At 41.9% G+C, this 24,213-nt stretch overlaps 1 protein-coding gene across 3 annotated transcripts in view; it reads right to left on the reverse strand.

Moving 5' to 3' along the window:
* The window catches only part of SLC38A4 (solute carrier family 38 member 4), a 254,523-nt gene that overhangs the window by 102,348 nt on the left and 127,962 nt on the right, over positions 1–24,213 (reverse strand). The gene's annotated exons all lie outside the window — the stretch shown is intronic.

A 24,213-nucleotide genomic window follows, 5' to 3' on the forward strand; every position in this document is an offset into this window, starting at 1 on the left:
TATGAGTAATGAAGTGATTCCGGTACTGAATGCATTAGAAGGACTAAAGAGAATCAAAAGAGCACCATGGGCACCACAACAAGTATGTCTGTAATATCTACACAACCGCATTTTTACGCTATTTCAATTAAAAATATTTTGCAGGATCCAACTGAAAAATGTACTTTTTATTTATAGGACAACATTTTAAGTGCAGAATGTTGTATAAGGGGGAGTATTGGTAAGACTAATACCCGCCCTTTCTTTACAAAGTTTTATTTCCTTCCTGTATTAGTTTCTAAAGGAGATGTCAAATGGGGTTATTGTTCATGGTCCAGGTATATTTCTGGGGTTTCAGGTGCATTCGTATGAGCTACTGTGTTTTCCTCTATATAGTGTTTATACAGTGAGAGGTCTGCAATGTTTAACAAGGCAGTTGGCAAATTGAATTTCAAATTGTTTTAGATCATGCGACCTATTAATATCCTAAAATTTGACTTTAATTTGATTTGCATCAAATTCAAATCAAATTCTTGATTATCTCTACTTTTTACTATAGTTTTGATAAATCACTGTTTTGTCTAATGCAACTCTGCTAGTCTTCTCAGTGATGAACTCTGTCTAACTCCACTAAACTGTGCATAGGCAGAAAATGGGAATCGTTGGAGCTCATCTACACTATGGATTATATAGCAAGAGCTCATCATTGAGTGGGACTAACAGAGGTGAAGCAGATAAAAGTGTTTTATTAAAAGTACAGCAAGAGGTCCAATAAGTGACTCAGCATTAGAATCAGAGTTTCCACTTCTATTTTATTCTGCTCAGATGAAACAGCAAAAGCCTGGTGGCAAAAATGGAAGCTGGCACATTTAGGCGGGCTATGCTAAGGGAATGAAGAGAATTGAGATTCCAAAACTGTTTTTATTAATACCAATGCTTTTCTGCACCAGACCGGCACCTTTCTCAGACTATAAAAACCAAGTAACCTTTCTCAAGGTTTTTACATCTTGAGAAAGGTGCCGGTTCACATCAGAAACGCGTTGGTATTAATAAAAAACATTTTGGAATCCCAAGGCAATTAATTCCGGCAGCACAGCCCACCTAAACGTGCCAGCTTCCATTTTTGCCATGATACCTCTGGAGGAACCATTTCCTCCAGCCATGGGGCAGCAGCAGCGGCTTTCCACACCCTTATAGGGTTGTGACTGCACACAACACCCTTAGGTGAGTGCTACCATCGCTTATACCTATCCCTTACTAGACGGTTTTGCTCTATTTTGTGTGCGCTTCTGTCCCTCTCCAGAACTCCTCAGCATAAACATGATAGATTCTCTTTAAATGGAGTCCGGCACAGAGAACTGAAGTAAGCAGATGTAAAGAATCATTCCTGTAATTACAAAATCTGTGGGCTACTTTTCAAGAAAATGGTCTTTGAAGTATTATTCAAGTAGTAACAGAGAAAAAACAAGGGATCACCTATAAATAATTCTTTATTGAAATGGAGAGTGACACACCAGCTCTGGCAAGTCAAGGTAAGGAGGCTTATTCGCCTCCTTACCTTGAAGAGTCAGAGCTGGTGTGTCACTCTCCATAAGGAGAAACATTAACCCTTAGACCTCAGTCCAGAGCCTCTCACCTAGCCAAATCAGATCTCATACTTTGCACTGACGAGGGCCAACAGCCCGAAACACCATGTCTGCAAATTGAGATTCTGATTTGGCTTTTATCCTAAGTCATATTGCACGACTCGTTAAAGGGTTGATTGTGACTTGTAGGATTGCTGCTTCCAATAGGTGGCGCTATAGAGTACAAGTCCTCTTTTTCTCTGAAGAGGCAATTTGCATATTTATTGAAATGTAAACCAAAAAATACAATTAGAAATGCTTAAAAAAGTCCAAAGGCTATGAAAGCCTAACCAGACAAGCCCTTATTAGAGCTGTAATATGCCCTATCTAGTAACATGAAACACAGGTTATCAATAGTAAATGCAATAATCATTATGAATATGCCAGCACGGCAATATAAAAATTACAAGAATTGAGCAGTTAGGGAAAAAGATCATATGGTCAAATGCAAGTAAAGACAACATTATATACTGTCAGCTCAATCTGAAGACAATCCTACCAAAACATTAATTAGAAAGAGGAATAATAAAAGAACCTATGTAATTATTGTTGAGAAGACAGCGGGAAAACCCCCCTCGCATATTGCCACCAAAAGTGTGGCTTCCTCAGGAACATAGTTCTTTTTTTATTTAGTGGTGAAAAAAATCAGAAATTTGTAAAAAAAATAACAAAATTCACTTATGTCAATATATTCCGAGAGTTGTAGCATTTTCAACTGTCGAATATGGGTCTGTGTGAGTATTTGTTTTCTGTGCCTCCAGTAGATGGTTTTACTGATATCACTTTGGGGTAGATATGCTTTGATCGTCTCTTATTACATTTTATTGTGTATTTGCGGCGGCCAAAAAAACTGCATTTCTTTAGTTTTGATTTTTTTTTTCCTTTATGTCGTTTACTGATCGGATTAATTTATTTTATATTTTCATAGATAGGAATTTTACGAATGAAGCGATGCCAAATATGTGGATTTTACATTTTTTTTTATTTCTTATTTTTTAATGGGGAAAAAGATGGGTGATTTGAACTTTTATATATTTTTTTATATTTTTCATTATGTTTGTTAGTCTTTTCAGGTGACTTAAAGCTGGGATTGTTTGATCTCTTGTACTACATACAGCAATGCCACAGCATTGCTGTACAGTGCCTTGAAAAAGTAGTCATACCTCGCAAACTTTTCCACATTTTTTCAGGTTACATCCACAAATTTAAATGTATTTTATTGGGATTTTATGAGCTATATCAACACAAAGTAGCAAGTATTTGTGAAGTGTAAAAGAAATGATACATGATCCACCTGAACTGACCTCCCAATCAAGGAGAGCACTAATTAGAGAAGCAGCCAAGATGGCCATGGTCACTCTGGATGAGCTGCAGAGATTCACAGCTCGGGTGGGAGAATCTGTCCACAGGGCAACTGTTTGTGATATACTCCATAAACCTGGCCTATATGGAAGAGTGGGAAGAAGAAAGCCAGTTTTGAAAGCAAGCCATAAGAATTCTCATTTGCAATTTGCAAAAACCCATGTATGGAATACAGTTAGCATGTGGAAGAAAGTGCTCTGGTCAGATGAAACCAAAGCAGAATTTTTTTGACTAAATGCAAAACGCTATATGTGGTGGAAAACCAATATTGCACATCACCCTGAAAACGCCATCCCCATCATCAAACATGGTGGTGGTAGCATTATGCTGTGCAGATGCTTTTCTTCAGCAGGAACAGGGAAGCTGGTTAGAGTTGATGGGAAGGTGGATGGAGCTAAATACAGGTCAATCCTGGAGGAAACCCTGTTAGAGGCTGCAAAAGACTTGAGACTGGGGAGAAAGTTCACCTTCCAGCAGGACAATGACCCTAAACATACTGCCAGAGCTACAATGGAATGGTTTAGATTAAAGCATATTCATGCGTTTGAATGGTCCAGTCACAATCCAGACATAAATCCTATTGAGAATCTGTGACAAGACTTGAAAATTTCTGTTCACAGATGCTCTCCATCCAATCTCACTGAGTTAGAGCAAGTTTGCAAAGAATGGACAAAATTTCAGCCACAAGATGTGAAAAGCTGGTAGAGACATACCCCTGATAAGCAAAATGCCCACTAGGGTTACAATGATCCAATCAATCTAAGTAGGGATCGGGAGGATCAGAATTCATAAAAAAAAACACTTTTAATATTTCAGATTAAAATGAGAATAGCAAATAAGATAAGATACAACCATGTTTTAATTTAGCACGAGTTCAATTTATCACTTTAATGTCTGTATACGTTGTTGCGAGGTATTGGCTATCCTCATTTTAATCTGAAATATTAAAAGTTATATTTTATTTATGAAATCCAATCCTGCTGACCCCTACAGACATATTCCAAAAGACTTTCAGCAGTAATTGCAATAAGAGGTGGTCTTACAAAGTATTGATTCAGGGTGGCTGAAAGCAAATGCACAGCAAAATTTTCAGATTTATATTTTTAAAATATTTAGATAACTATGTATAATTTCCTTTACACTTTACAAATACTTGCGACTTTGTGTTGGTATATCACATAAAATCCAAATAAAATACATTTAAGTTTATGGGTGTAATGTGAAAAAAGGTAGAAAAGTTCATGGTGTATGAATACTTTTTAAAGGCACTGTATATAGTAGAAACCACGGTCTCCTTTGAATGCCATCCACGGGCTGGTCATCACCGGTGTACCATCATGACAGACACAAAAAGGTCTTCAGCAGAACCCTGACTATCATGGCAACCTTTTGGCTCCCCATGAACTCATCACGGGTGCACTGATGGGCGTGTGGAATGATATGCTCCCCTGTTGGTGTGTGTTAATGCCGCAGTCAGAGATTGACAGTTGCATATAACTCCACCCACGGCTGTAAGAGGCAGATGATGGCTGAATACTTCAGCTATCATCAACTGGAGAAGATGTGGGCTCAGCGTGCGAGCCCGCATCAAAGTCAGCAACGGGCATAGGACTTACCAGTACGTCATGTATATTTGCTTCAACTGTTGTACTGTTCTGCTGTACAAGACACTGTGCCAATCAAATATGGAAGAAATCTAGATGTGGGGAAAAGAGCACACAATAGGGTGATAACCTAGGGAGTGAGAGTGGTTTAGTGCTTGGTTAACGCTCATCTAGTGGAGTTGTGACAAAACTGCTATGTAGGCATGAGGAAAAATAGCTGCTGCTGCCCCGTGGCTGGTGGATAAATCCTCCAGGAGATATTGGATCCAGTTGGATGAAGCACGTTAGATGGACTGCGCTGCTGGAGTAAAACAATTCTTCAACAATGAAGATAATAAGATTTTATATTCACTACACATTTCAACGCCATACTGGCATATTTATCAAGTGAAAAACTTTTATTTTTTTTCACTTAATAAAGATGCCAATACAACATTGAAACACATTGTGAATGAACAATGAATGAGTGAATGAATCTTATTATGATCATTGTTGAGAATCGATTTACTCCAGCAGTGCTGTCCACCTAACGTGCTTCCTCCAACTGGATCCAACCAAATGTGGAAGTAACCCTCAAGTCTTTTACCTCATGTTCAGACTGTCAGTAACATGCTTATGCGCCACTTGTGTGCACCAAAAAGTGTGCACATTTAAGTGGACATGGCACTATTTGAATCCGTGTCCATTCTCAGGTCCGGCCACAGATCAGAGCAGAAGCCTATGTCCAAGTTAACATATCAAAGCGTAGATCAATCAGTAATTAATCATTTCATTGCCAACTTTCACTGAACAAATCATTCAGAAATGGTAACACTTCTTTACAATAGACCGTTAGGGATAAAAGTCCCAATTTCCACTACCAGTAGAGCTTTCACTTTGCAAGTAATCACTATGAGCAATGCAAGGAATAGTGGACCTCATTTATGAAAATTATCTTTGTTACTTATATCAACAAAGCAGAGGTCATCTTTCATTTCTTAAACTGTTGTGGGAATATAAAAGCTTTGTTGTGATCGGTTGCTATATGTAACATAAACAGTTTATCATTTAAACAGTTTTCATAAATATTCCCCATTACCTTTGTCATTCTCTATCGGAGAACGCAGGGGCATAACTTTAAGATCTTGGGACCCTTTGCAAAATCTGTAGTAGTCCCCAATCTATCAAACGCTAATTATTATACTTGTGTCTCATAAAAGAAACATGTATCCTTGCTCCTCATGAGACTAAACAGTTCATGTTTCATCTTTTCTGTGAAATTTTATGAGTGAGTTGAGATTTACATACAGTATATTTTATATACAGTGTTTCTACATTAGGACTGTAGAAAAGTGTAATGGTGGTAATTATAGTTACAATGTTAAACATAGTTACATTAGTTGAAAAAAGACAGGTTCAACCTTTCTCCAACAATTATACGCTTTGTCACTAAAATAACTGTAACCCACAATGTTATGTGTACTGAGGAAATCATCCAGTCCTTTTTTAAAAGCTGTTATAGTGTCTGCCATTACTATCTCTTGTGGCAGGGCATTACACATTCTGACTGCTCTAACTGTGAAGAACCCTTTCCTATTTAGTGACATGAATCGCCTTACTTCCACCCATAATCAGTGCCCCCTGGTCCTTAGTTTGGTCTTTAGAAGGAATAAGTCATGTGCAAGTCCTTTGCACTGACCACACATATATTTATATATATAAATGAGATCTCCTCTGAAGCGTCTTTTTTCTAAGCTAAACAAGTCCAACTTTTCCAACCACTCATCATATGAGAGGCCTTCCATTCCTTGTAATAATCTAGTTGCCCGCCTTTGAACTGACTCTAACTTCTGAATATCCTTTTTAAAATGTGGAGCCCAGAACTGGATCCCATATTCTAGATGTGGCCTCACATATGACTTATAAAGAGGTACCAATACATTGGGATCTCGGGATTTTATCTCTTTTTTTTTTATACACCCTAAAATCTTGTTTGCTTTTGCGGCTTCTGCTTGACATTCAGTACTGCAGCTCAGCTTACTTGTAACCAGAATACCCAACTCCTTCTCCTATTCTGTAGTCCGGAGTATACTTCCATTTAATATATATGCAGCAACAGTATTACTCCATCCTATGTGCATTACTCTACATTTATCAACATTAAATCTCATTTACCAAATGTTTGACAAATCAGACATCTTATCCAGATGTTTTGTAATATTGTAATCTCAAGGTCAGATTTTAATATCCTACATAGTTTGGTGTCGTCAGCAAAGACTGACACTTTACTCTCAATTCCTGTCACGCAAGGTGTAGGAAAGACTAAGTGCATCACAAAGGGAAGAGGTGAAGGGAGCCCAGACACTAGGGAAACGAGGAGTGGAGACCTCCTAGGCTGATCTGATATCACCCTGTCTCCCCTAACGTCCCTATAATGGTTCCTGACTAATCGTCACACAGGAACCTAAACCCTGTATTTCCCTAGAGCTTGGCCCTGGATAGGGAAGGGGGGGGGGTGAACACTAGTCAGTCCCCACTAACAACTAAAGACAACAAGGGAGACAACCACTGGGGAAAGTAACTTAGCTTGAGCCGACTTCAGAGAGATTACACCAAACATCCTCCAAGACACCAGAGAGGAAGTAAACAGACTGCAATAGCTCCAAGCCTTCACAAGGTAACATGTGAATAACAATGGCACCTCACTGTAGCAAACAGAAAGTATTTAAACACCCAGGCCTGGGTGTCAATTAGCAATAGGGAGGTAGTTGCTGGGACCTAGAGTGATACAGATCTAAGAAGGCGTCTTATAGCCAAACAAAGAGATCTTCTGCAACCAACTGCAAGGAGACTGTCTGTCACATCTGACATACCCGTAACAATTCCATCCACAAGGTCATTAGTAAAGAGGTTAAAAATGATCGGTCCTAGTACAAATCAATGCAGTACCCCACTGCTGACTATATTCCATTTAGAGAATGTACCATTTACGTTGACTCTTATTTTCTTGTCTTTCAGACAATTCCTTACCCATCTGCATATAGTTTTCCCTAGTCCCTGCTTCTGTAGCTTCAGTATAAGGCCACTATGTGGTACACATAGGCGGATTATAATGAGGGCAATCCGGGCTACCGCCCGGGGCCTCGGGTCTCCAGGGGGCCCGGGGCTCCGGGGTGTCTATGGCCGGATTGCTCTCATTATATGTGCGGCCCCGAGGCACATACCGGCAGACAGTGGCGGGGAGGGCCCCCGGACCGCTCCCCCAGCAGCGGTGCTCGGCCTCTGCTTTTTCTTTGGCCGGGCCAGCACTGCAGCAGTTAACTTCCCTGTGCTGGCCCGGCCGCGTCACTGCTAGGAGACACGGCCCTGTGCGCGGCCATGTCTCCTAGCTGTGACGTCACGCAGTGCGTGCCCGGCCTGCACTGCTACTTACCACCGGAGAGGAGCAGGAGCCAGGAGGACTGGAGCCGAGCCGGGGGATGGTGAGTGTGTGTGTGTGTGCGTGTGTGTGTGTGCGCGTGTGTGTGTGTCTGTGTATGTATGTATGTGTGTGCAGGCAGATATCATTGTGTGATGTCTGTTTATATGTATTTTTGTGTTTCAAATGTGTTTATCGTGTATGTATATGACTGTATATGTTTGTGTGTGTGTGTGCGTGACTGCGTGCGTGACTGCGTGTGGCCTCTTGCTGAGTATAGATGGCACCGTGCGGCCTACTGCTGTCTTTGGGGGTGGGGCTCCTTGCGGCTTCCCGCTGTGTATAGATGGCACCATGCGGCTCCCTGTTGTGTATAGATGGCACCGTGTGGCCTCCCGCTGTGTATAGATGGCGCCGTGCGGCTTCCCACTGTGTATAGATGGCTCCGTGCGGCCTCCCGCTGTGTAGAGATGCCTCTGTGCGGCCTCCCGCTGTGTATAGATGGCTCCGTGCGGCCTCCCGCTGTGTGTAGATGGCTCCGTGCGGCCTCCCGCTGTGTATAGATGGCTCCGTGCGGCCTCCCGCTGTGTATAGATGGCACCGTGCGGCTCCCTGCTGAGTATAGATGGCACCGTGCGGCCTCCCGCTGTGTATAGATGGCTCCGTGCGGCCTCCCGCTGTGTATAGATGGCGCCGTGCGGCCTCCCGCTGAGTATAGATGGCTACGTGCGGCCTCCCGCTGTGTATAGATGGCACCGTGCGGCTCCCTGCTGTGTATAGATGGCTACGTGCAGCCTCCCGCTGTCTCTGGGGGGGGCGCCGTGCGGCCTCCCGCTGTGTATTGATGGCACCATGCGGCTCCCTGCTGTGTATAGATGGCTATGTGCGGCCTCCCGCTATGTATAGATGGCTCCGTGCGGCCTCCCGCTGTGTATAGATGGCTCCGTGCGGCCTCCCGCTGTGTATAGATGGCTATGTGCGGCCTCCCGCTGTGTATAGATGGCTCCGTGTGGCCTCCCGCTGTGTATAGATGGTGCCAGGCGGCCTCCCGCTGTGTATAGATGGCTACGTGCGGCCTCCCGCTGTGTATAGATGGCGCCGTGCGGCCTCCCGCTGTGTATAGGTGGCTCCGTGCAGCCTCCCGCTGTGTATAGATGGCTATGTGCGGCCTCCCGCTGTGTATAGATGGCTCCGTGCGGCCTCCCGCTGTGTATTGATGGCTACGTGAGGCCTCCCGCTGTGTATAGATGGCGCCGTGCGGCCTCCCGCTGTGTATGGATGGCTACGTGCGTCCTCCTGCCGTGTATAGATGGCTACGTGTGGCCTCCTGCCGTGTATAGATGGCTACGTGCGGCCTCCTGCTGTGTATAGATGGCTACGTGCGGCCTCCTGCTGTGTATAGATGGCTACGTGTGCTCAATATTGAGTCATACAATTAATGTAAGACTATGTGCCCACGATGCAGAAATGATCCGGATTTTTTTGAGCATTTCTGCATCTCCCTGGCAGAAAAAAAGCATGCGGATTGTACATGCGGATTGTACATTCGGATTGTACATGCTGATTGCACATGCTGATTGTACATGCGTTTTTCCTGACAGGGACATGCTGATGTGAAGCGTCCTTCACATGCATTTCCGCATGCGGGTTAATAATAAATATATACTTACCTTCTGATGGCCTGCCGACGTCAGCGGTTGCGTGACCCGTCACATGACTAAATGACGTCACGGCAGGTCCTTTTCACACCATCGCGAGCTGCCGGCAAGCCAGGACGCAACGGATAAAGACACCGGGGGCCATCAGAAGGTAAGTATAATATTTATTTTTTATTTTATTCTTTTTTTACAGGTTCTATGGTACCCGGGTCCAGAGGAGAGTCTCCTCTTCTCCAAACCCGGGTACCATCCGCACATTGAAACGCATGGATTCTGCACGTACAGATGCAGTGATGTGGATTCCATGTGTTCCAATGCAAGCCAACGCCGCGCTTCTGCAAAATAATTGTTAGTGCTGCAGATTTTTCCGCAATGATAATCCGCAGCGGAAATTTCCGCAGCATGTGCACAGCACATGCGGATTATCATTGGGGAACGTGGCAGGCCTTCTACCAAGCGTTTTTTAAGCATTTCTGCAGCGGAATTGCCGCTGCGGAAAAGCTTAAAAAACGCGTAGTGGGCACACAGCCTAAAAAAAATTATTATAATTAATATTGTGCCAAATTAATTTCACGTGAACTATCACATGATCTATCACAGGGGATCATGTGACATGTCACGTGATACATCAGGTGTGTGTGTGTGTGTGTGTGTGGGGGGGGCGCGCCTTCTAAACTGCCCGGGGCCCTTGCTACTCTTAATCCACCCCTGGTGGTACAGTATCAAATACATTTCGCAAAGTCCAGATAAATCACATCAGCTGCATTACCAACATCCAGATTTGCACTGACCTCCTCAAAGAAACCCAATATGTTGGTTAGACACAACTTATCTTTCATGAATCCATGTTGGTTGTCAATTATTAAATTATTCTCTGCAATATATTTCTGAAGGTCATCTCTTATAATGCACTCAAAAACCTTGCACACTACTGATGTCAGACTTTCCGGGTGGTAGTTGCCTGGATCCACCTTTTTAACTTCCTTGAATAAAAAAAAAGTACTTTATGAGCCAGCCTCCATTCATTCCTGTGGTACCAATCCTGTTACGACAGCATCTAAGAATATGAGATACATTGGTCTGTCAATTACTGAGCTCAATTCCTTCAAAATGCTTGGATGAATGCGATCTGGGCTGGGGGATTTATCAATATTTAATTTGCACAGACTCAGGCGTACTTATTCTTGTGTTAAACTAGTTATATCAGGTGGTGAACTTTGATTTTTGCCTTGTTGAATGATCCTCGGAGCAGTCAGTTCATTGATGAACATGGATGAAAAGTGCCTGTTTAATATCTCACCCTTTTCTTTGTACTCTGTAATTATCTTGTTATTATCTTTTAAGGGGCCCTTAACCATCCATTTTTTCTTTTTGGCATTGTCGTTGGCGATTTGTTTCTCTGTAAATAACTTTGCTAGCTTACTTTATTTTTTACATTTCTTATTGAGATCTTTATACTTCTGAAATGCTATTTCTGTATTCTTTACCTTCATGATTTTGAATGCCATGTTTTTGTCTTATTAAACTTCATACTGTCTTATTTATGCATAATGGTTTCTTTTTATTTCTGGACATTTTATTACCAGAGGGTATAAGTTTTCATCAGGATTCTAGTAGTATATCCTTAAACATGCCCCATGTATGTTCGGTATTTCCAGTTACCATGACATGATCCCAGTCTACAGGTAGATGTGGCCACACAATAAAATAAAAAAGAATAGCTCTACCTGTGGCCAAGCATTTTTGTTTCCCTGATCACAGCATCACAGACATGAAATTATTGGTATTAAAAGGTAATTTCAAATCTCAGAGAGACAGAAAAGTTTGGGAATATAAACTCATGGTGACCTTTGACAACTTCAGAGCAGGAATGAATGTGTCGCATGGATTTATGTCATTCTACATCAACTAAGAAATCTGGTCCTCAAAACTGTGGGGTCATCACAACCCTGGACCAGACCTCAGTCACAGGACAATAAAACTTTCACACACTTTATCTATGAACTGCTAAAATATTTACAGTCAGAACTCTTTGTCTCTCTCCCATAGTAATAGCTCTGTTTTATGTCACCTGTCTCATCTATTGCATTATTTCTGTGTCCTACTGTGTATAAATATGTCACTCTTCAGATTTTGTGTTATACTACGCCTGATGAACAGGCTTGAGTAGTCTCAAAAGCTTGCAACTTGTTACTATCTTTTCAGTTAGCTATTAAAAGGTATCAACCACTGAGGACTCTCAAATCTAAATATTTATTTAATTAGTTGCAGCATTTCATCCTCTACCTGTTCAGCTATATTAGGAGGCTTGTAGAAAACTCCAATTAGCAGCTTTCCATTATTGCCATCCCCATATACATTTACCCATACTGACTCTACATTGTCCCAGCTCCCCCCAATGTTGTCATTGAGAACAGATCTTAAAAAAGTTGTCCATTACTTTATATTATTCCCCCAATGTATCCCCCTGGGGCCCCTTTTTGCAAATACGTTCCGCAGCAGATAATGTATGTGAGCGGCGCTATCGATGGTCGCTGACAGGCATCATATGACCCTGCGCTGACGTCACGACAAGAGAGGCGTGACTCAGCGCTGGGGTCCCCGCGGTGGCTGCTGGGTTGTGGGCGGGGTTACCCCCCGCGTCACACCCAGCATCCACCACTCGCTTTCCCAATGAATGGGGAGAGGCAGAGCTCGTGGTGGATTCCGGGTGTGACACGGGGGTAACCCCGCCCACAGGCTGGCTTCCACTGTGGAACCAGGAAGACAAAGACCTCCGGCTGCTGCTAGCACTTGTTGTGACATCAGCGTATGACAGAGCCGGCTGCAGCTGGGGGTCACGTGATGCCTGTGAGCGGCCAGTGATAGCGCCGCTCACAGGCATTATCTGCAACGAAAGGTATTTACAAAAATGCTTAGGGGCACCGGGGGAATACATTAGGGGGGTAATCTAAAGTAGTGGACAACCCCTTTAAGTTGGATTTAATGAAAATACACACTCCTCCACCTTTTTTGTCTTTCCTGTCCTTTCTAAATGTAGTGTAACCCTCTACATTTGTCACTCAGTCATGGCTTTCCTCTAACCAGGTTTCTATAATGCCCACCACATCGAAATCTGTGGCCGACATAAGAGTCTCTAATTAATTCATTTTGTTTGCAAGACTTTCTACATTTGACAGCAGACATTTAATACTATTAGCACATTTATTACTCTTGGTCACCTCCCTACTTTCCTTACATATCCCAACCCCCCTAAATCCACATTGACCCCTACTGTCTCACTGTCTCTGTCTACTCTATCTATCCCCTTATTAGTACAACTACCCCCCAACACCTCAGATCTTAGTTTAACCCTCTGTCACATACAATAGGCCTGACAGGCACATCTCTTTTACTTTCATTTCTCCTTCCTCACCAGATTGTGAGGAAATCCCCTCCCTCCAGGTAGTCTCCTGTCTCTAGCAGCTCTGTGAAACCTCATACCACAGTTGGATTGCAGAGCTTCAGGAGGACAGATATAACTGCGCTAATCTCTCAGGCTCATTGTATGTGAACACGTCACACTCAATAAGGTTGGTATTTTATGTTTTTATTCATGACAATTGTTTATTTAGCTTGTTTTATGAATGTATAGCACAAAGTGTGAGGATATTTCATAGAAATAAGGCAGATTAGAAAGAAAGTGTGCTGCTCAGGCATATACAGTAGTTCCCTAACACATATTCATTCTCTTGCTTCAGATTATCTGTTGAAATGGAGAGGAAAATGTAAAATTTATCAAAAAACCTTGATGTTGAGGAAGTAACAAACATGCTGTTAGATGATACAGACACAGACCCCACACTGAATGAGGATTTAGGAGAGGAAAGTGAGATTGATTCTCATGATGAGGTAGATGTGAAGTGGATTCTGAAACAGAGCAAGATGGTGACAGTGATGAGGATGAATATGTAGAATTTTATTATATGGGAAAAGATAAAAAAAACCCAATGGAACAAGAAGCCACTCCAGAAAAAGTGTAGGGAACCTCAAAACATTATTACTCACCTTCCTGCAGTTATAGGAACTGCAAGTAATGCAAAAACTGCAGTTGAATGCTGGAATAGTTTATTCACAGATGACATTCTGGACTCTATTGTCACATATACCAATCAATATATAGACATTATAAAGGACAAGTTCATCTGCAACAGAACCATCAAGGCCACAGATTAAATAGAACTGCGTGCTTTCTTTGGATTATTATACCTTGCAGGAGCTTATAGGGCAAATAGACAAAGTTTGGAGGAACTTTGGAGTAAAGTTGGGGATGGAGTTGAAAAATTTGGCCTTGTTATGTCCATAAACAGATTCAAGCTTCTAATTCGTTGCCTTCGGTTTGACGACAGAACTACCCGAACCGAACGTAAAACACATGACCGACTTGCTCCAATTCGTGATATATTCCAAAAATTTGTTGAAAACTGTAAAAAAAGCTATTGCCCTGGGGAGAATCTCACTATTGACGAAATGCTCCCTGGTTTTCGTTTTAAATGTGCCTTTCGTCAATATATTCCATCAAAGCCTAACAAATATGGAATAAAAATGTATGCCCTTGTTGATGCCAGTAGACCTACACTTACAACCTGGAAGTTTATGCAGGAAAAGAACCAGAAGGTCCTTACTGTGTCAGCAACAAACCCAGTGATGTTGTAAAAAGACTGGCTGAGCCCTTATTTGGATCGGGTCGCAATATAACAGCTGACAATTAGTTTTCAAATTGTGATCTGATTGATTATCTGAAAATGCAGAAGCTTTCATATGTCGAAACTGTAAGAAAAAATAAAAAAGAATTGCCTACACAGTTTGTAAGTGTGAAAGGGAGACAACAGTACAGCAGTATGTTTGCATTCCATAATGGAAAGGTTTTGGTTTCCTATGTACCACAAGCAAAAAAAATTGTACTTCTTCTATCAACACTTCATGATGATGATGCCATCGATCCTGGGACTGAGGCACAAAAAAACCCAGAGATAATTACATTTTATAATGCAACCAAAGGGGGTGTTGATACAGCTGATCAGATGTGCTCAACTTTCAACGTCAGCAGAAACACCAAACGCTGGCCAATGGTCATATTTTTTGCTATGTTGAATTTGGGTGGTATAAATTCACAAGACATTTACCTTGAAAACAAGCTTGAACCACTCCGTAGACGATTCTATCTGAAAAAATTGGCCCATGAACTAGTGCTTGGAGAGCTACGCAGGAGAAGTATGAAAACAATCGGTATCCCCTCTCGCCTTCAAGTTCAGCTCAAAAGATTCCGCCCAGAAGATGATAGTGAAAATTCACCACCTGCACCACCTCCCAAAAGAAGGAGATGCACCACCTGCACCACGGAAAGCGGAATCAGAAGGCTTTCTAATTATGAATGTCACAAATGTCATAATGCAATCTGCCTGACACATGCAAAAATGATGTGTAATTCTTGCTCTTTGCTCTGCAAGTGTAATTTTTCTGGGGAAACTTCAGGATCTAATTTTGATTGAATATGTGTTTAATAGTACTTAAGGTACCTTAAAATTAAATTTGTTTCCATAAATTTTCTTTTTTGAGAGTTTTTTGACAGAGTCGAACTAGGGACTATTTGGCGGGAGTTTTGAAATGTTTGTATTTCAGAGTTATTAGTTTTATGTTAAGTAAATGGTTTTTTTTTTCACCTGAGTATGTGTAGTCTCTTTTATTACATCCCTATGAAGGTCACTGATCACTTTTAGAGCACTGAAATTGCAAACATTAGATATTATAGGTATTTTTCTAGCCTGCGCCTGACAGTCACATTGTATGTGAACTCGTTAGAACCGATATTGTATGTGATGGAGGGTTAAAACCTCCTCCATTTATTTGACCATTTTTTCCCCCAGCACAGCTGCACCCTCCCCATTCAAGTGCAGCCCGTCCCTATCGGAGAGCCTGTAGCCGACAGTAAAGTCGGCCCAGTTCTCTATGAACCCAAACCCTTCCTTTCTGCACACTTATTTATCTCCCTAAGCTCCTGCTGTCTGTCTAGTGACGCTCGTGGAACAGGCAGTATTTTTAGAAACACCACCTTGGAATGCCTGGCCTTCAGCTTCTCTCCTAATTTTCTGAAATCATTTTTAAGGACCTTCTACCTCCCTTTAACTTTGTCATTGGTATCAATGTGTACCATGACCGCTGGGTTTGCCCCAGTCCCACCCAGTAATCTGTCTATAAGGTCCGCAATATGCCGAACCCGAGCACACGGCAGACAATACACTGTTCGGTATTCAAGGTCTTGGCGGCAGATGACCCTGTTTGTCCGCCTAATTATAGAGTCCCCTAACACCAACATCTGTCTGGTCTTTGATGCACTCCTATTTCCCTTCTTCTTACAAGAGTCGTTTTCCTGGTTGATAGGAGCAATGTCCTGCTGTAGTGATCAAAGTTCTGGGCTTGCAATCCTAATATCAACCAAAAAGGCATTTGTGGAGACAGGAGGATCAGTGGGTGCTCTCGTCCACTGGCCCGGCTGTCTTTAGAAAGACTGCATGGACCAAAGCTCATCCCAATAAACGCCCGCACTCCTTTTCCGTGGGAATAATATGACTCAGACAACAAAGCGTGAGGGTAAAACAGTGTGGCAATATTTTATTGAACCACCAACAGACAATAACATATAGAACATTCCCAGCAAATACACAAAATGGTGCAAAATAGAGTCTCACCCTTCTGCTGGCTCGCTGGCATTAGAGCAGCAGTGACTTTGGGGCTTCCAGGGCCGACTACCTCCACTAGTGGCTTATCGCTTTTGGCAGGCACCCACAGAGAGGACGTAATGACAAGCTTAGGAAACTGATAGTCCATTGAGGTACATAGCCAGGTGACCTGATTGTGCCAACATGCCTTTTCTGAACAACTCCACGGGGCCAGGTGACCGGATAGTCCCAACCTGGCTTCTCCGAACGTCTCCATGGGTTCAGTGATGGTCAATGGATCAGCTCTGTATTTCTCCAGCTGGGGCCGTGGTCCCTTCAGCTGGTGTCCTGTAGAGTGTCTTTAATCTGTATTCCTCTGGTTGGAGACATGGTGCCATGGCTGCAGTTCTGTAAAGTCTCTCTGCAAAAGGATAGAGGTTCCTTGTTACCCACATCTGTCCTTCAGGCCACTATCCACAGGTCAGGGGGTAGCTGGGATGAGGTCAACTCTCATTGTTCGAGTATTCAATCAATCTGCATAGTTTGTCCGTCAATGTTTGCAGGTTAACAAGCTACATGGACTGATACAATGGGTACTCTACATTTTAGCAAACATCAATGTTCAGGCTCATATGAACAATAGTTTGTGTCTCCTGACCTACTGAAAAATATGTCTGGCCTAATTAAGAATAAATGCTGTGTCATCACAGCACATTTACTGGGTCGTGCCAAACCAGGACTGGTCTCCTTGGCACTTTCCCCCTACCCCTTCTTCTAACTGTTGCCCAGCTACCTACTTCTGGGTCCTGATCTTCCCCACTTCGACACTCCTCCATATCACTGGCCCCAGCCAGAGCATGCTCAATGAGCTCTAAACTCCTCTCCAGGTTTACAATGCTCCTGAGTGTTGCAAGCTGCATATTTAGATCCACTACCTTGGCTTCCAAACATGTAACATGCTGTCATCGAGCGCAGATATATTCACCTTCAAATGGCTGTTCAAGGCATGCATACATCTCACAAGATGCACACCTGGTAGCATTGTCCATAGAGCACATATCAAATGGGGATAGACAGTACAGATACAAGCAGAAAGCAATGGAAAACTAGTAAAGAAAACACCAAACTATGCTCTTATGTTAAACTATGATATTGTTTTTAACCCCTTCACCTCCTTAACATTTTTGCGTTTTCGTTTTTTGCTTTTCTTGTTCCCAGAGCCATATTTTTTTTTATTTCTCCACCAATATAGCCAAGTGAAGGCTTTAGTTTTGCAGATGAGTTGTACTTTTGAACAACACCATTGATTTTACCATATAATGTACTAGAAAACGATGAAAAAAATTCCAAGTGAGGTAAAATTGCAAAAAAAGTGCAATTCTACTTTATTTTTTCTTTTTTACTCTGTTCACTAAATGCTAAAGCTAACCTGCCATTATGATTCTTCAGGTCATAACGAGTTTGTAGATACCAAAGAGGTTCTTTTTTATTTATGTTGTGAAAAAAATCCAATGTTTGTAAAAAAAAAAATAAGTCACCATTTTCCAAGACCCGTAGCGTCTCCATTTTTTGGGATCTAGAGCCGTGTGAGGGCTTATTTTTTGCGCGCCGAGTTGACATTTTTATTGATACTATTTTGTGATACAGTACATACAATGTTTTGATCGCTCGTTATTGCATTTTATTTCAATGTTGAGGAGACCGAAAAAACATAATTCTGGCGTTTTAATTCTTTTTATATTTTCATAGATCGGGTTTTCTGAATGCGGCGATACCAAATATGTGTATTTTTTTTTTCATTGTTTAATTTTGAGTAGGGCGAAAGGGGGGGTGATTTGAACTTTTATATTTTTCAATTTATTTTTATATTTGCAAAAACCTTTTTTTTTACCTTTTAGATGCTTCAATAGTCTTCATAGGAGACTTGAGGCTGTGATCTTCTGATCACTTGTGTTACATGTAATAAAAATGCTCATCTGCTATGAGTGCTGGCCACTGGGCGGTGCTCACAGCAGTTTGGCAATAACAACCACAGGGGTCTCCTGCAGACCTCGGGTTGTCATGCCAACCCATCGGTGGCCCGGGATCATGTGACGGGCGTACCAATGGGCGGAGGTAATGATGCGTTTCTGGTGAGATCATGTTAAATGCCGCTGTCAGAGATTGACAGCGGCATTTAATATGTTGACAGCCACGGGTGGATCACGATTCCACCAGCGGCTATTAGGGGCACATGTCAGCTGATGAAATCAGCTGTCATATGCGTGAAAAGGTGTGGGCTCATCGCCAAAGCCTGAACCAAAAAGGGAGAGGCGGCCTATAATATATATATATGTCATAGGTTGTAAAGGGGTAAACTATACACTTATCTGCAGCCCCGCACTTAAAATGCAGCCCCTGCTCCGCTCAGCAGCCTTGTTTAGAGTCAATGGAACTTGTAGTTCTCCAACCAGAAAAAAAAGCTGTGATTGGATATGCAAATTGGATCACACGCACCCATACAAGTCCATGGGTGACTGTGAAAGATTCTACTGCACGTGTATGTCATCCGAGTGCAGACCGATTTTATGCAGACACTGACAATGGAGAAGATGGAGAAATTAAGTTCTCTGTCTTCTCCACACCCGTGATACGATTCTCTCATGCAAGAGAATCAGATCACAGTAAAATGAAACTCAGCTCAAACTCCGAAATATGTATGCCTTAGCATGTCCAATGTCGGTTTGTACTGCCACCTTGTGGTTGGATGACCTCATGATGACGTTATAAACAATTCATATATGTAGGCCAATAGAAGGAGACTTTACACCTAATTGTTTATACATTAGAGGACGTGCCACACACTTATCAGTGTAGTGGAGAGAAGCTCCTGCTTTACTCACAGTTAGCACCCACGTTGAAGCATTGTACAGGAATGTACAGAGTGATATAGGCGGTACCAAGTGGGTGGTGGGTAGCAAAAAGGATGCCGTTTTGTCCAATGTCACTCTACTCTGTCTTGTGTCCTGTGATTCAGCAGTATAGTAGAGAGCGGCTCCTGCTACACTAACTTGCACATTTGACTCAGCTGCTACTGCTTCATCAAACTGGTGTCGGCCACTCCATCTGCATTCACAACCCACATCGAAGTGCTGTATAGGGGTGTACAGTGTGATGTAAGTGGTACCTAGCCAGGGGGTGATACATTTTCTATCACAGTCACTGTCCAGGGTCGGGCTATGCAATAATATTCTCATATGTGTAACTACTTTGAATTGTACACATGATGATAATACTCCTCCGATGGAACTGAAACACCAACTTGACAGCTGGCTCCTTGGAAGTAGCAGCCTCTCTAAGGGTTTCCATCAAAGGAAAAATATAGTAAAAACAATATTAAGTATATTAATTGTGCATCCTGAGGCACAGCACTTCAAGACATTTGTAATATAAGAATATCACCTAATTTTGAAGTATTTTCTGACAAAGATATGATCAAAATACAATATTATAAAACAATGTATGTTCCTGCTTGCATCTGACTTACTTTTTTCTAGTGCACGGAGACATATGGTGTTTTCCTTCTCTGATTTTTTTTTCTGCAGCACAAGCACAAAATAGGTAGCAGTGCACTAACCTGAAAATTACTTTTAGCTGATAAGGCTATCACACAATTGCCAATTCTATTGTATATCTCATTTTTAGTATCAAGGAAATGATCTACAACTTTCTAATATATAATATGTTTTATTTCCTCACTATTGGACAGCACCAAACTCTTACATATACAGTTATATGAAAAAGTTTGGGCACCCCTATTAATCTTAAGCTTATTGTTTTATAAAAATTGGTGTTTTTGCAACAGCTATTTCAGTTTGATATATGTAATAACTGTTGGACACAGTAATGTTTCTGCCTTGAAATGAGGTTTATTGTATTAACAGAAAATGTACAATCTGCATTCAAACAAAATTTGACAGGTGCATAAGTATGGGCACCTCACCAGAAAAGTGACATTAATATTTAGTAGATCTTCCTTTTGCAAAAATAACAGCCTCTATTCACTTCCTGTAGCTTTTAATGAGTTCCTGGATGAAGGTATTTTTGACCATTCCTCTTTACAAAACAATTCCAGTTCAGTTAAGTTTGATGGTCGCCGAGCATGGACAGCCCTCTTCAAATGATCCCACAGATGTTCAATGATATTCAGGTCTGGGGACTGGGATGGCCATTCCAGAACATTGTAATTGTTCCTCTGCATGAATGCCTGAGTAGATTTGGAGTGGTGTTTTGGATCATTGTCTTGCTGAAAGATCCATCCCCTGCGTAACTTCAACTTTCTCACTGATTCTTGAACATTATTGTCAAGAATCTGCTGATACTGAGTGGAATCCATGCGTCCCTCAATTTTAACAAGATTCCTGGTGCCGGCATTGGCCACACTGCCCCAAAGCATGATGGAACCTCCACCAAATTTTACTGTGGGTAGCAAGTGTTTTTCTTGGAATGCTGTGTTTTTTTGCCGCCATGCATAACGCCTTTTTGTATGACCAAACAACTCAATCTTGGTTTCATCAGTCCACAGGACCTTCTTCCAAAAAGAAATTGGCTTCTCCAAATGTTCTTTTGCATACCTCAGCCGACTCTGTTTGTGGCGTGCTTGCAGAAACAGCTTCTTTCGCATCACTCTCCCATACAGCTTCTCCTTGTGAAAAATGCGTTGTATAGTTGACCGATGCACAGTGACACCATCTGCAGCAAGTTGATGCTGCAGCTCTCTGGAGGTGGTCTGAGGATTGTCCTTGACTGATCTCACCATTCTTCTTCTCTGCCTTACTGATGTTTTTCTTGGCCTGCCACTTCTGGCCTTAACAAGAACTGTCCCTGTGTTCTTCCATTTCCTTACTATGATCCTCAAAGTGGAAACTGACAGGTTAAATCTCTGAGACAGCTTTTTGTATCCTTCCCCTGAACAACTATGTTAAATAATCTTTGTTTTCAGATCATTTGACAGTTGTTTTGAGGTGCCCATGATGGCACTCTTGAGAGGAGATTCAAACAGGAGAACAACTTGCAAGTGGCCACTTTAAGTAGCTTTTCTCATGATTGCATACACCTGGCTATGAAGTTCAAAGCTCAATGAGGTTACAAAACCAAAAAAAGTGCTTTAGTAAGTCAGTAAAAAGTAGGTAGGAGTATTTAAAACAAGAAAATGATAAGGGTGCCCATACTTATGCACCTGTCAAATTTTGTTTGAATGCAGATTGCTCATTTTCTGTTAGCACAATAAACCTCATTTCAAGGCAGAAACATTACTGTGTCAAACAGTTATTACATATATCAAACTGAAATAGCTGTTGCAAAAACACCAATTTTTATAAAACATTAAGCTTAAGATTAATAGGGGTGCCCAAACTTTTACATATAACTGTAATTGTATCCTCTTGTTAGGTAAAAACTCGGACAAGTTATCTATTTACCTGGTCTCTGAATTACACGTATCTTGATGGATGAAATGTTGGGGAATGGAAACGTAAAGTATATTTTTGGATAAAACCAGAAATACTTTTTAAATTACATACATGTACTATATGGAGTGTCATGAAATGGGGTTTCATGGCTTTAGCCAATGCCAAACATTGGCCAAAGTGTAAAGCTAAGTGCCCACGATCCAGAAATGCTCCGGATTTTTTCCTGAGCGTTTCTGCATCTCCCTGGCAGAAAAAAACGCATGCGGATTGTACATGCGTTTTTCCTGCCAGGGACATGCGGATGTGAAGCGTTCTTAACAGGCATTTCCGCATGCGGGTTGTCAAGCGATTTCCAAGCGATTTTAGCATCACTTGGAAAGTGCTTGACAACTTGGTCACACTATATAAATCCATGCAACCGGCATGGATTTTATAGTATGACCAAGTATAGTAGAAAAAACGATTAAAAATGGTAAAATATCAAAAGAAAACCATTATACTCACCCTCTGATGGCCGCCGGTGTTTTCTCTGCTGCGTTCGGTTTCCCCGGTGTCTCGCGGTTGTGTAAAAGGACCTTCCATGACGTCATTTAGTCATGTGACAGGTCACGCGACCGCCGACGTCAGTGTGTAGTGATGCGGATATTAAGCGATTCAATGCAAGTCAATGGCGGTGAAAATACTGCGATTCCGCAGAATAATTGGTAGTGCTGCTTTTTTTTCTGCAATGATAATCCGCAGCGGAAATTTCCGCAGCATGTGCACAGCACATGCGGATTATCATTGGGGAACATGGCAGGTCTTCTACCATCCGTTTTTTAAGCGTTTCTGCAGCGGAATTGCCTCTGCCGAAACGCTTAAAAATCGCATAGTGGGCACACAGCCTAAAACACACCACCGTTAAAGGGGTTTTCCCATGAACAAAAGTTTATTTTAATAATTAGCTGTGTCTGACCATGTATGGAACATGGTCTGATCATACCACATCTCCTGGGCAGGGGAGGAGGCAAAAGACAATACAGACATTACAGCAGGGGATGGCAGAGGATTCATTTTGTGAGGTAAAACATTTCACTGCCTGTTTTTAAACAATATTTTACCTCACAAAATGAATCCTCTGTGATCCCCTGCTGTAATGTCTGTATTGTCTTTTGCTTCCCCCCCTGCCCAGGAGATGTGGTATGTTCCGTACACGGTCGGACACAGACAATTTTTAAAATGAACTTTTGTTTGTGGGAAAACCCCTTTAAAGTCTAGAGCAGTGGAAACTAGAATGATGAATCACCTTCTACTAACTGTCAGATGGATAAATCTAGGTTTGGTAGATGACCAGAGAACCTAGCCTGCAGTATCTGACTGCATAGTGCCTATTTTAACATTTAGAGTAGAAGTTATCTTGGTATGCCTCTGATTTCACTGGTTGACAAAAAAATGTTTTTTTTCTTTCACAAAAACAAAATTAACTGGATATAAATATATTTTTTGTGCTAAATTTGAATGTGCTTTCAGATTTGTTCCATTAGGCAGGGTTTTTTTGTGACCCACAAAATACTGCTTACCTAGAAAATGTTTGATGATGATTTACGGGAATATTTTGCATCCGGGATGTTTCTCTTAATGATCCAGCAATGGTCAGCCAGCATACTGGAGCTCCACTTGCCTTGGTACCTCCATTCCATTGTAGAAATCTGCTGATGAAATCACTCCCCATGCTGTTCACTAGGTATAAACTGACCAGTTGATGTTTGGGTCCATCGGGTTCAGCCAAACTTTATAAAAAAGTTTGGCTCGGGTACTAGAACAGTACCTGAACTTGATCCCGAACCACATTCAAGTGAATAGGGGGTCTGAACATCTGGCGTTTCCCACTCTGTCATCTGTGTGACAGTGTGGGAAACACCAGCTCTGACCCACGGTAACTTTACTGAAGTCACCGCTGGTCACAGCCACTGGATATTGTGGACCGCTCTGAGTTCCCACACTGGACAGTGTGAGAGCCAACGGCTATGACCGGCGGTGAAAAGGTTACCGCCGGTCAGGCATAAGCTGATGACTACTACTCTCATCATTGTACGCCTGATCTCGCTGATAGCAGCAAGAGCAGGCAATGTTGATGAGAGTATTCACCAGCTGGCGTCTATGAGCAGTAAGAAATATGTCAGAGAGATATATAATTAATGCAGTGCATGTGTAGCTTACAGTACATGTATTTAGCTAACAAATAAAGAAATAAAATAAAAAAATTGTGTGGAGTCCCCCTTATTTTTAACATCCAACTGAGGGAAAGCAGACAGCTGGGGGCTGGAGTTGTTATTCTGGAAAGAGGACAATAAACATGGAGCTTCCCAGGCTCTTAATATCAGCTCACAACTGTCTGCGTAGCCGTTACTGGTTATTAAAAAGAGGGACACCCCCCAAAAAAAAATGACGTGGGGTTATT

Source organism: Phyllobates terribilis, unplaced genomic scaffold (genome assembly GCF_046119375.1).
Source record: "Phyllobates terribilis strain yellow unplaced genomic scaffold, ASM4611937v1 Scaffold_11__3_contigs__length_659146591, whole genome shotgun sequence".
Taxonomy (NCBI): Eukaryota; Metazoa; Chordata; class Amphibia; order Anura; family Dendrobatidae; genus Phyllobates; species Phyllobates terribilis.